Source organism: Peromyscus eremicus, chromosome 14 (genome assembly GCF_949786415.1).
Source record: "Peromyscus eremicus chromosome 14, PerEre_H2_v1, whole genome shotgun sequence".
NCBI classification, from domain to species: Eukaryota; Metazoa; Chordata; class Mammalia; order Rodentia; family Cricetidae; genus Peromyscus; species Peromyscus eremicus.
Genome location: NC_081430.1, coordinates 60,701,249 through 60,711,469, shown reverse-complemented (window position 1 = coordinate 60,711,469; position 10,221 = coordinate 60,701,249).

Genomic DNA, 10,221 nt, shown 5'->3' with positions numbered 1-10,221 from the left:
CACCATGATGATAATGGGCTGAACCTCTGGAACTGTAAGCTGCCACTTCAATTAAATGCTTTCCTTTATAAGAGTTGCCATGGTCATGGTGTCTCTTGACAGCAATAGAAACCTTAACTAAGACAGAGGACCTTCAGACAAAAACAGCCTTCAGGTCCCTGTAGAATAGCCTGGGCAACTTACCACAGCCTCGGTGAGATGCGTTCGCATGTGGGTGGTGCAGCTGTACCATCTTCAAGTCGGCTGAGAGCAAGGGAGCTGGAGCACTGGTTCAGGTTTCTGCTCTGGAACACTCCAAGTAACAGGAGTTCTTCACCTAGAGACAGTTCCCTGTCCTTTCTTCTGCCTCAGAGTTCTGACCGTCACAGGTGAGGCCACCTGGGCCCTGAGTGGAGAGGGCCACACTTGGTATGGGGGCTCCCTGGGTCAAGCAGCATGCTCAGGGGATTAAAGCCCAAGTTGAGCTCCTCCCAGTGAGGGTGGGTTGGGCCGATTTTCACACCCCTCAGCCCTGCAATCCCTGCCCCACCTCCCCTTCCTGACCGTGTTCAAGTCCCACACCTCCTAAAAGGCCTTTCTGTACAGGGCCACTGTGGTCATGGGCTGTCACCTGAATGTATTTACGTGAAGATTTTCTCAGGGGAGGTGGTGGGTCATACCTGTGCATGATGCTCTCCTCCCTGCTTGGGTCAGGTGAACAGGATCTGTTCAGGGGTGTTCTGTATGGTCCAGAGGATGATCTACAGTAGCTTTTGGATATGAATGGGTGAGTTTATTAAGTATATAGCAAGTAAAAGGATAGCTACCAAGTGATAGATAGAAAAACATCAAACTATGGACTCAAAACACCCAGTGGAAGTCTCCTGGGGAAGCCCTGTGGAGGCAGACGGCTGGAGATCCTGATTGAGTCCCAAGCAGCGTCATGTCCCCTCAGGTCAGGCTTCCAAGTAAAAGGACAAATAGCAACAAATAGAGATGATGTCATCAAATCGGATGCTCACAATATCCAGCACAAACCAAGTGGGGGTGTTGAGGCAATCAGCAGGAGTTTTTTCTTTCTTTCTTTCTTTTTTTTTTTTGTTTCGTTTTTCGAGACAGAGTTTCTCTGTGTAGTTTTGGTGCCTGTCCTGGAATTCGCTCTGTAGACCAGGCTGGCCTCGAACTCACAGAGATCCGCCTGGCTCTATCTCCCAAATGCTGGGATTAAAGGCGTGGGCCAGCCGGGCAGCAGGAGTTTTTGATTGAGTTTTCTCTCCATGGATACATTTTCCGCAGCTGAACTGGCTTCTTTCTTCCTGTGGGGAGTTTATATCATAAGATAAATAGTAGCAACTGCTTTTGGATGTTTCACCTTCCAGCTGTTCTCAGAGACACATTGTGTAGACTCTTGTGCTGTTTTATTGTTCTCTACTCCTTGTCACAGAGTTGGGGGGCAGCCATGCCCAGACAAAGAGCCTTGGAGGACACTTGACATGAGTATGCTTGGATTTGAAGTATGGGGGAGCAACCTTGCTATCACAGACAAATTCTCAGTGAGTTCAAACATCTCCCAAGTTTACCAGTGATAGACACCCTCTGAGAGGGTGACTTTCAGCTGAGTGGTGCTCAGCTACTGAGCAAAGTTCACATAGAAGAAGAAAGGCGGAGATCCCAGCAGGAGAAACAGGAGCAGAATCATGGAGCCACTGAGAACAAAGCAAGTGTGATTCAGTCCCCAGACTGAAGTGAGGCAGTTGGTGTCTCTGCTGGTGAGAGGGCTGGGGGCACAAAAGTCAAGAAGGGGCTGAAAAGATGGCTCAGCAGCAAGCAGTGCCTGCCGCTCTCCAGAGGATGAGTTTGGGTTTCAGAACCCGTGTCTTGTAACTCACAACTGCCTGTGACTCCAGATCCAGCGCCTCTATCAGGCCTCTATGGGCACCTGCATACGTGCGGCATATACTCATCTTATGCTATACATAAATAAAAATAGAATAAATCAAATTTAAAAAGCCTAAAAGAACAGAACATAAAGCCCTTCACAGGTGGGCTGGGGCAGAGTGGACAGACACATGGAGGGGCAAGCTGGAGACGGTGCCAGCATCCCAGTAGGAATGTGGCCCAGAGAACAAAGCGTTTGGGAATGCCACAGGCCTGCTGAAATGCAGAGGGTGATTTGAGCAATCCCCAGGCCCTTGAGACAAGGGCAAGGAGGAAGAGAAAATGGTACAAACAAGTTTTTATAGATTTTTCTCCAGAAAAAAAAAAAAAAAAAGCCTATGTGTCTGTCCCGCTGTCTCTATCCCCTGTTTCTGTCCCTCTGTCTCTGTCTATCTCTGTGTGTTTATCTCGTCTCTCCTGGCATGTGAATCCTTCTTCCACATTGTCATGTGGCAAGGAGGCCCTCACCAGAGGCAGCTGTTCAACACTGAACTTCATAGCGTCCCGAACTGTGAAAACTAAGTTTCCGCTGACTGGATTCCCAGCCGGTGTCTTCTGTTATAGCAGCAGAACTCTGTAAGCCTCACCACAGTGCTGAGGGCCAGGTGCTCCTCAGGGTTCTGAGATGAGGAGCCAGCACAGCGGTGTTTGTGCACTGCTGGACTAACACAGGCATTCACACGAAGGGTGTTAATCTACGACCAAGGATGTCTGCACCCGTCACCTTGACACTTTAGATAGCTTTGTGACAGACAGTCCTCTGTGCTCACTCCCTGCCTCTCAGTAGTGCATGATTCCCGTCCTAAGGATGGCCAGAATCTCTCCAGCCTCCTGGTTCTGGAACAGTCTAGCAATTTCCATTACTGGCTGCAACAAATGGAATAAACATCCGTGCTCATATGTTTCTACAAAATGGAGCTTACACGGGCAAGGTGGCCCCTCAGAGAGGCACAGGCAGGTCAAGGGAAGGCCTTCCAGCCCAGACTGTCAGTTTATCTCCAGACCATCTTGCTGGCCATGCCTAAGAGCCCCAGCTTCCTCAGGCTGGGATTGGACAGGGCCACCCTTGCACAGCGGCTTTTGTGTGCACGTCTCAATTGAACCAGAACAGACGCCTTTTGTATTCCAGGATGCACACTCGTTCCTCTCCCTTATCAACTTGCAGAACACACTGCACAGTCGAGTGATGGGACCGCCTGTTCAGACAAGTGTGTTTTCTCTCCGCCTATTGTTCATCCTCTGCTTCTAATCATAACGTATTCCATTTTACCACAGAGGGCTCAGGATTCTGTAGAGCCTAATCTTTTTGTCTTTTACTTTATGGCTCTTGGTTTTGCGTCTTGTGCGGCAGGGTCACCCACGTGTGACTTTACAAAGTGGTCCCATGACGTGTGAAATCTCATGGATGTCACTGGGTACACCAGACACCGGAACATACGAAGTTCATGCTTGTGGGTCTGAGTGGGGCAGCAGATACAGTTACGTGACTGACTGGGCTGCAGTTTCCTGATGTTTGGATAACATGATTCCAGCCAAGTCCAAGGCTGCTCCTGATGAGGAGAGCAGTGGATGAAGCCACATTCAGGCCCTGACTGATTTCCAATTCAAAAGTCTACTCCCCCACCTTGTTCCCGTGGCAGTGGCTGGTCTCGGTTACCCGGGTCTGTACACGGTGTGCCTCCCTCAGCCTGTCCAAATGTTTTTGGTGACTGTTGTTCCTCCAGGCCCCCATGCTACAGCCTGTTTCATAGCACCATCCCAAATCGGGTTTCTAGGAAACACCTGACTGATGTTTGTGGGCAGGGGAATTTGGGGTTGGACCAATGCTGGCGGGTCAGCTGGCAGGGCTACCTCCCTGGTGACAGAGTGACACTCTCAAATGCAATGAGACACAGCCATCACCTAATCAGGGACAAAAGACAGTTTCCATTTTAATGTCTGATAGTCCAGTTTCTGACTTTCATAGGGACCTCAGGTGGCAATGGCCAAATGCCCCCGGTGGCTGGTATGGATGAGTTCCTCAGAGAATGATTTCTTGGGATTGCTGCAGGTTAAGCAGCCTTTGTCTCCATTTGTCAGCTTCCACGGCCCTCAGACGGATCCCTCCCATTCACATGTCCCACAGCTTTGTGCGGGTTCTTTCATTTTTCATTTAAAAGTCTTTCCTGGTTCATGCAGTTCACAGGCAAAGTATTCCCTGATTATCAAGTTTCCTGCACGGGTTGTTATGAAGACCTCCGATGCCGTGCTCAGTCATGGATTTCCTCTTCTTTGGCATTTAAGGTCAGACTTGTCTTCATTGCTTCTATTTGCTCTCCCTGCTCTTTCCAAACTGTCCTGCTGAATCAGAGGTGAGTGTGGAGGATGCCATCCACATGTCTTCCTCCCTTATGGAGGCAAGTTCTTTCTGGGCAGATAGCTGAGGCTCAGTTGCGTGTCTTACTGTCCATCAAGACCATACAACTGCCATCGTAGCCTGCTTACTTACCATCCTGTCCCATACATGCCACTCTCAGATCTTGCGGTACATTTTCTAGTTAATTAGGCACTGAGGGAATGTCCCAACACTCACATGGCCATCGAGGAAGCATGCCACTCCATGAAGCACGGAAGAGGGTCCCCCAGAGTTTCTCTTCCTGGACATTCTACCTGCAGATGGGGCAGCCTCAGTGGCATGTCCCATAGGAGGGACAGTGCTACTACCGTGACAGCAGGAAAGCATGTCATTCCATGCCACATAGGGAAGGATGGTCACATCCCTTTCCATGGATGCTTAATCTTTGACAGCTTAGCTTCAGTTACATGTCACATCACTCATGGCAGGGACAGTGTGACTACTCCTTCCAATTCATTTATTTGGTTCTGTCAATCTCCATTGGGTGCCAAGTGTTTTGTGACTTTTCCTGGGGAGTCTGTTTCTATTCATGCCAGAGAGCAATAGACCAAAGAAGTGGTCTGCCCAAGTGTTGTTGGGGGTTTTTACTCTTTTTTACTTTTTTTGGGGGGGCCTGCCACCCAGCTCCCAAATAAACCACACATGGAGGCTTTTTCTTACTTATGAATGCCCAACCTTAGCTTGGCTTAGTTTCTATCCAGCTTTCCTTAATTAAATTATTCCGACTGCCTTTTACCTCTGGGCTTTTCTGTTTCTTTTACTTCTATGTATCTTACTCTTACTCCGTGGCTTGCTGTGAAGTTGGGTGGCTGGCCCCTGGAGTCATCTTCCTTTTCTGGCTGCTAGATCTCAGATCCCACCTCCCAGTTTTCTCCTTCTATATTTTCTCTCTGCCTGCTAGCCCTGTGTATCCTTTCTCCTGCCTTGCTATTGGCCAGTTCTTTATTAGACTATCAGGAGTTTTAGACAGGCACATTAATGCAGCTTTACAAATGCAACTATATGAAAGTAGCACACCTTAAAATAATATTCTGCTATACCCAAGTCCAACTTGATGAAGCCGTGAGTTTAATTGGGGTTACTTAGAGGAAGAATTGTTAATCACTTGCATATCCTTGGGGAGTGTAGAGAACTCTGAGTCTCCTAAGCCCATGAGCCTTCACTTTCCATGAGAGGATGTTAGCAGAATCAATCTTGGAAGAGTCATGTGCAGGTGATCACGATCAGTCTGATCCACAATGGCAATAGCCCTGAGAAGACAGAGCTCCCAAATGCCTCTCAGTGATTGAATCCACCAGTTTAGAACCAAGCCTTCAATATATGAGCCTTTTGGGAATACTTTATATTCAAACTGTATGGGGCCTTTGTAGATGTGACTGAGGTAAGGGCACTGAAAGGCCAAGGGTGGGGTATAGTAGGAGAGCATTGCCTGGCTCTGTAAGAAAACCTAGGGACTTTGAGGGTGGGAAACATCCTGGTGAACCCAATGTCGGCACAGACCACCTTTTCACCTGTAGAGGACCACCGAGGTGAGCCCAAGAGGGACCTGAGCAGGCATTGCTGGCTTCGAAGATGGAACTAGAGGGTCAGGGACCAAGTATCTAGAAATTGGAAAAGGTGAGGAAAATCCTCCCTTAAAACCCCCAGAAGGGAAGCATAACCCAGAGTTTCAATTCTGCACCTCCAGAGTATAAGAGAATAAGTCTGTGTTGTTCAAGATACTCAGTGTGTCATAATTTGTGGTGATAAAAAAAATGCATATTACTATCTCTGAGGAGCTTGGGAAACAGAGTCTACCCTATGGGAGGTAGAAATACCAGAATGGCCCAGACTGGGGATGAGGGGCCGAGGGCTCAGACACAGGATGTGCAATGGCTTTTGGGACATCCAACTGAAGCCTGTGTCCCACCAGGGTGGCTGCAGAGGCTCTGCTTACCAGAGCTGTGTGGCTACACCACAGAAAGATATCTGTGGTTGATATATTGTGCACCCCAATAAACTTATCTGGGGGTCAGAGAACAGAACAGCCACTAGATAGACACAGGGGCGAGGTGAGGTTAGCTGTGGCTTGTTCTGCTTCTCTGATCTTTCAGTATTCACCCCAAAACCTGGCTCCAGCTTTGTTTTTATTAATAAGATCTTTTCAGATTCGTGTTACAGACACCTGCACCACTGAGAAGCCCAATGGCTCCCCCTGTAGGTGCATGGTGGCAGCACTCAATTCTCAGATACAAAGTGGGCTCAGGTATCCCTAGGAGATAGAGTGTGAGAGGAGAGTCAGAATGAGAGAGAGCACAGAGAATAATGGAAACGGTCTGCCCAGCAGCATCTCTAACATGGCTACGGTCCCTCCATCCTCCTTATACAGGAGGAGCAGGATGATTCTGAGTGCAGACATTGTGACTTCTCATTTCTGGACATGAGCCAGCTTCAACCCAGAACCATGGGCTGGAGACAGGGAAGGACCAAAGAGGAAGGAGTGTGCCTGTTGAAGCTACCTCACAATGGATCCCTCCGGCCAGGTCTGCACTATGCACCACCACCACGTTGCTGCTTGTGACCTCTCAGTCTGTTTCCCAGGAAACACGACTCACTCGCTCATTTAGAGAAAGGCTATTGAATTTTTATGTTTGTCTTGTGTCCAAGCATCTTACAAAGTCTTCTTGGAAATTCTAATTATTGTAGTAGAGTAGCTTGAGAGTTCTTGGTGTAAAGTCACATGATCTTCCAATAAAGATAATTTCACTCGTTTCCATGGATACACTATGAATCTTATTTTCTTGTCTCCGTTCACTAGATAGATCCATCAAACAAATGGTCAACAATAGCTGTGACAATGAGCATTCCTGTCTTGTTTTTTATCTGAACAGGTACAAGCTTGATGTCTTAACGACAGACTATCATATCCTGGTACTTTCCTTCTGTTTTCACACAGGATTGAAGAATTGGAAAGGGATACTCAGTGGTACACAAGAGCTTTCCGATATGCCTTGACACAGAATGTAGGCCTTTCTCTTTACTTGTTGACAAACCTCCTACAGCTTAGCTCTTCTTGTATCTGTAGGATAAATTTTACTTATCCATATTTTCTTATTAACACATTGAGTTGAATTCAATTTACTTTTTTTTTTCAAATTGGCATCAAGATTTGTAAATGCAATTTACTATTACTTTATTTCCCACAGGGTTCTGATGAAGTTTTTCCAATAAAATAATATTGGCTTTACAAATGAATTGTGAGGGCTGGGTATGGTGGTGCCACATCTTTAATAATAGCACTCAGAAAGCAGAGGCAGATGGTCTCTATAAGTTCAAGAACAGTCTTGTCTACATAATGAGTTTTAGGCCATATAGGGAAACATAAAGAGACCCTATGTCAAAAAAAAAGAAAGAAAAGAAAAGAAAAAGAAAGAAAGAAAGGAGAATTGTAAAGTTTTCCATAGTTTCTATAGATTGAAACTATTTCAGTAATACGATGGTTGATTTTATAGATTAACTTAGTTGGACAAGACGCCCCGATATGTGGTTAAACATTATTCTGGAAGTTTTTGTGGGAATAGTTTTGGATAAAACTAACATTTAAATCAATTGTGTAGAGTCATTTTCCCTCCATGCTGTGAGTGGTCCTCATTATCAGTTAAAGGCCCGTATAGAACAAACCCGGTCTATTCGGGGCAAGAGGGAATTCTGAATCAGAATGACCTTGAACTTGAACCAAAGCATCAGCTCTCATCTTGGTCCCCAGTTTGACAGACAATCCTGCAAATTGTGAGCTTGCCAGTTTTCACAGCCATGTGAAATAATTCCTAAAATAGCACCCCTGCTCTGTCTTTGTCTCTGACGAAATAGGATACACATACATTGGCACCATATTGCACACATTTGTGCATATGTGCACCCTGTTGATCCTGTTGGCTCTGTCTCTCTGGAGAATCTGGACTGATACAAATATTAAGGGAATCTCTGATTTTTTTAAAATTAAAATTTTATTATTTTATTTTATGTGCCTATGTATTTTTGTCTGCACCTATGTCTGTGCGACACTTGTATGTTTTCTGGTGCTTGCAGAGGCTAGAAGATGATACCTGATCTTCTGGAGCTGGAGTCAGAGATGACTCCACCAAATCCCAGTGGGAGTTGGGAATTGAACCTGGGTCCTCTGGAAGAGCAACCGGTGCTCTTAATTACTGGACATCTCTCCAGCCCTGATTTTTTTTTAAAGTTTAAATGGAACTCATATCTGAGTGTCAGAGCTGCCCCTTTGGATGCTGCTATTTAATCATCCCTCTCATTTAATCGGTTTCCTTCTCAGTTGCCAGGGTCTTTTTATTTTGACCAAAGCCTTCAAGTACTTATGAATGGATAGGATTTCCACATGTGTTCAGGTTGGGGCAGGCTGAACTTCCCAAATGTTCCCTCTGGTTTGGATTGGAGGACGTCACGGTGGAAGAAACCCTGGATGAATTCTCTGAGAAAAGGGTAGCTGCTACAGACCTTGTGCCTGGTCTTGCTTATATGTACTCACGAGATTGCAAAATGAAATTTCTATGTGCAGAAGTGGATAACAAATGATAGTGAGTGTAAGGAGATATTTGACCTCCCAGTGATAAGCAGAAGACAAGTTACAAATCGATGAGCCGTCTTTCCCGTGTAAAACTAATCAAGTGGAAAGCCTTGCTTGGGAGAAGGGTCTGCAATGTGGGTATGTGGACTACAATACTGCCAGAGATGAGTTTGGTGATTCCTGCCAACACCACTTCAAAGGTTCATACCTCACAACCTAGCTATTCCTCTTCTAAGAGTTCCTTAGAGACTTGTGTATTGCCGGCATGCCACACAAACACAGACACCAGGATGTCACACAGCAGAGCTGGAAACAGCAAACCCTGCAGACACTCAGTGTCCCCCCAGAGAGGCATAGTCACACACATTATGGAATGTTACACAGTTGCTTGTGCAGACAGGGAATAATGCCTACTGCGCATGGTTGGATGAACAAATCACCTGTGGACACTGGCATAGAGTGAAGCTTTTTTAAAAAAATTGTGTGTGCTGGTGTGCAAAACGTCTGGATAAGCAGACATCACATTGTCATGAGTGGTGACGGTGTGGCAGGGTGGAGGGAAGAGGAGGGAACTTGGTATCTTTATATTACACATATTTCTTATTGAAGTGTAAACCAAGTGCATATTACTTTAGCAGTAAAACAAAAAGAATTTTTTAGTGCCTGTAGCCAAGAAGAAAAAAATGCTGATGTAATCTATATCCAGAAGGAGGGCTCTAGGTCTTGTTCATTCTGGGAATTGGACTAACGGTTACTTGGTCTTAAGGGAAACTAGAAAAGTCATTAATTCTATTAATTAATGCACCAGCAGTTCCATGTCAGCAAAGAGGTCTTAATGAGGTGCTCAGGGCAACCATTATTTATCTTACAAACACAGACTGGAGGGTCCCACTGTGGGGTTGAGGGCATGGCTCTCAGAGCACAGACAGCTCACAGGCCCACTCCAGCCAGAAATACCTGGACCATCCCTGCTTTCTGTCTCCATTCCTATTGACCTGCGTCTTTCGCTCTTCACCTCCTCCATACTCTTCACAAAGGCCTTGACAAAGAAGTCACCGCAGTCTGGACTGCATATTCGGCTCCACCCCTCTCCTCCTTAGCTACTAACTGCTGGTACCCTTACTGACAGAGTCGGGTCTCCCCAAGCTGACTTAGAGATGGTCATATCCTTGCCACGTTCCCATAGCACATCTCCATCTAGGCAGTCTGGCCTTGTCCAGTTTAGCGGGCAGCCAGCCTACGGGAGCTGTCCGCGGTGCTGACCGCAGGCGCGCCCCACGCTCGGCCGGTGCGCACGCGTCTGCGCGCAACGCCGGAGACCCGCGGGCGCCGTCACTGCGCAGCC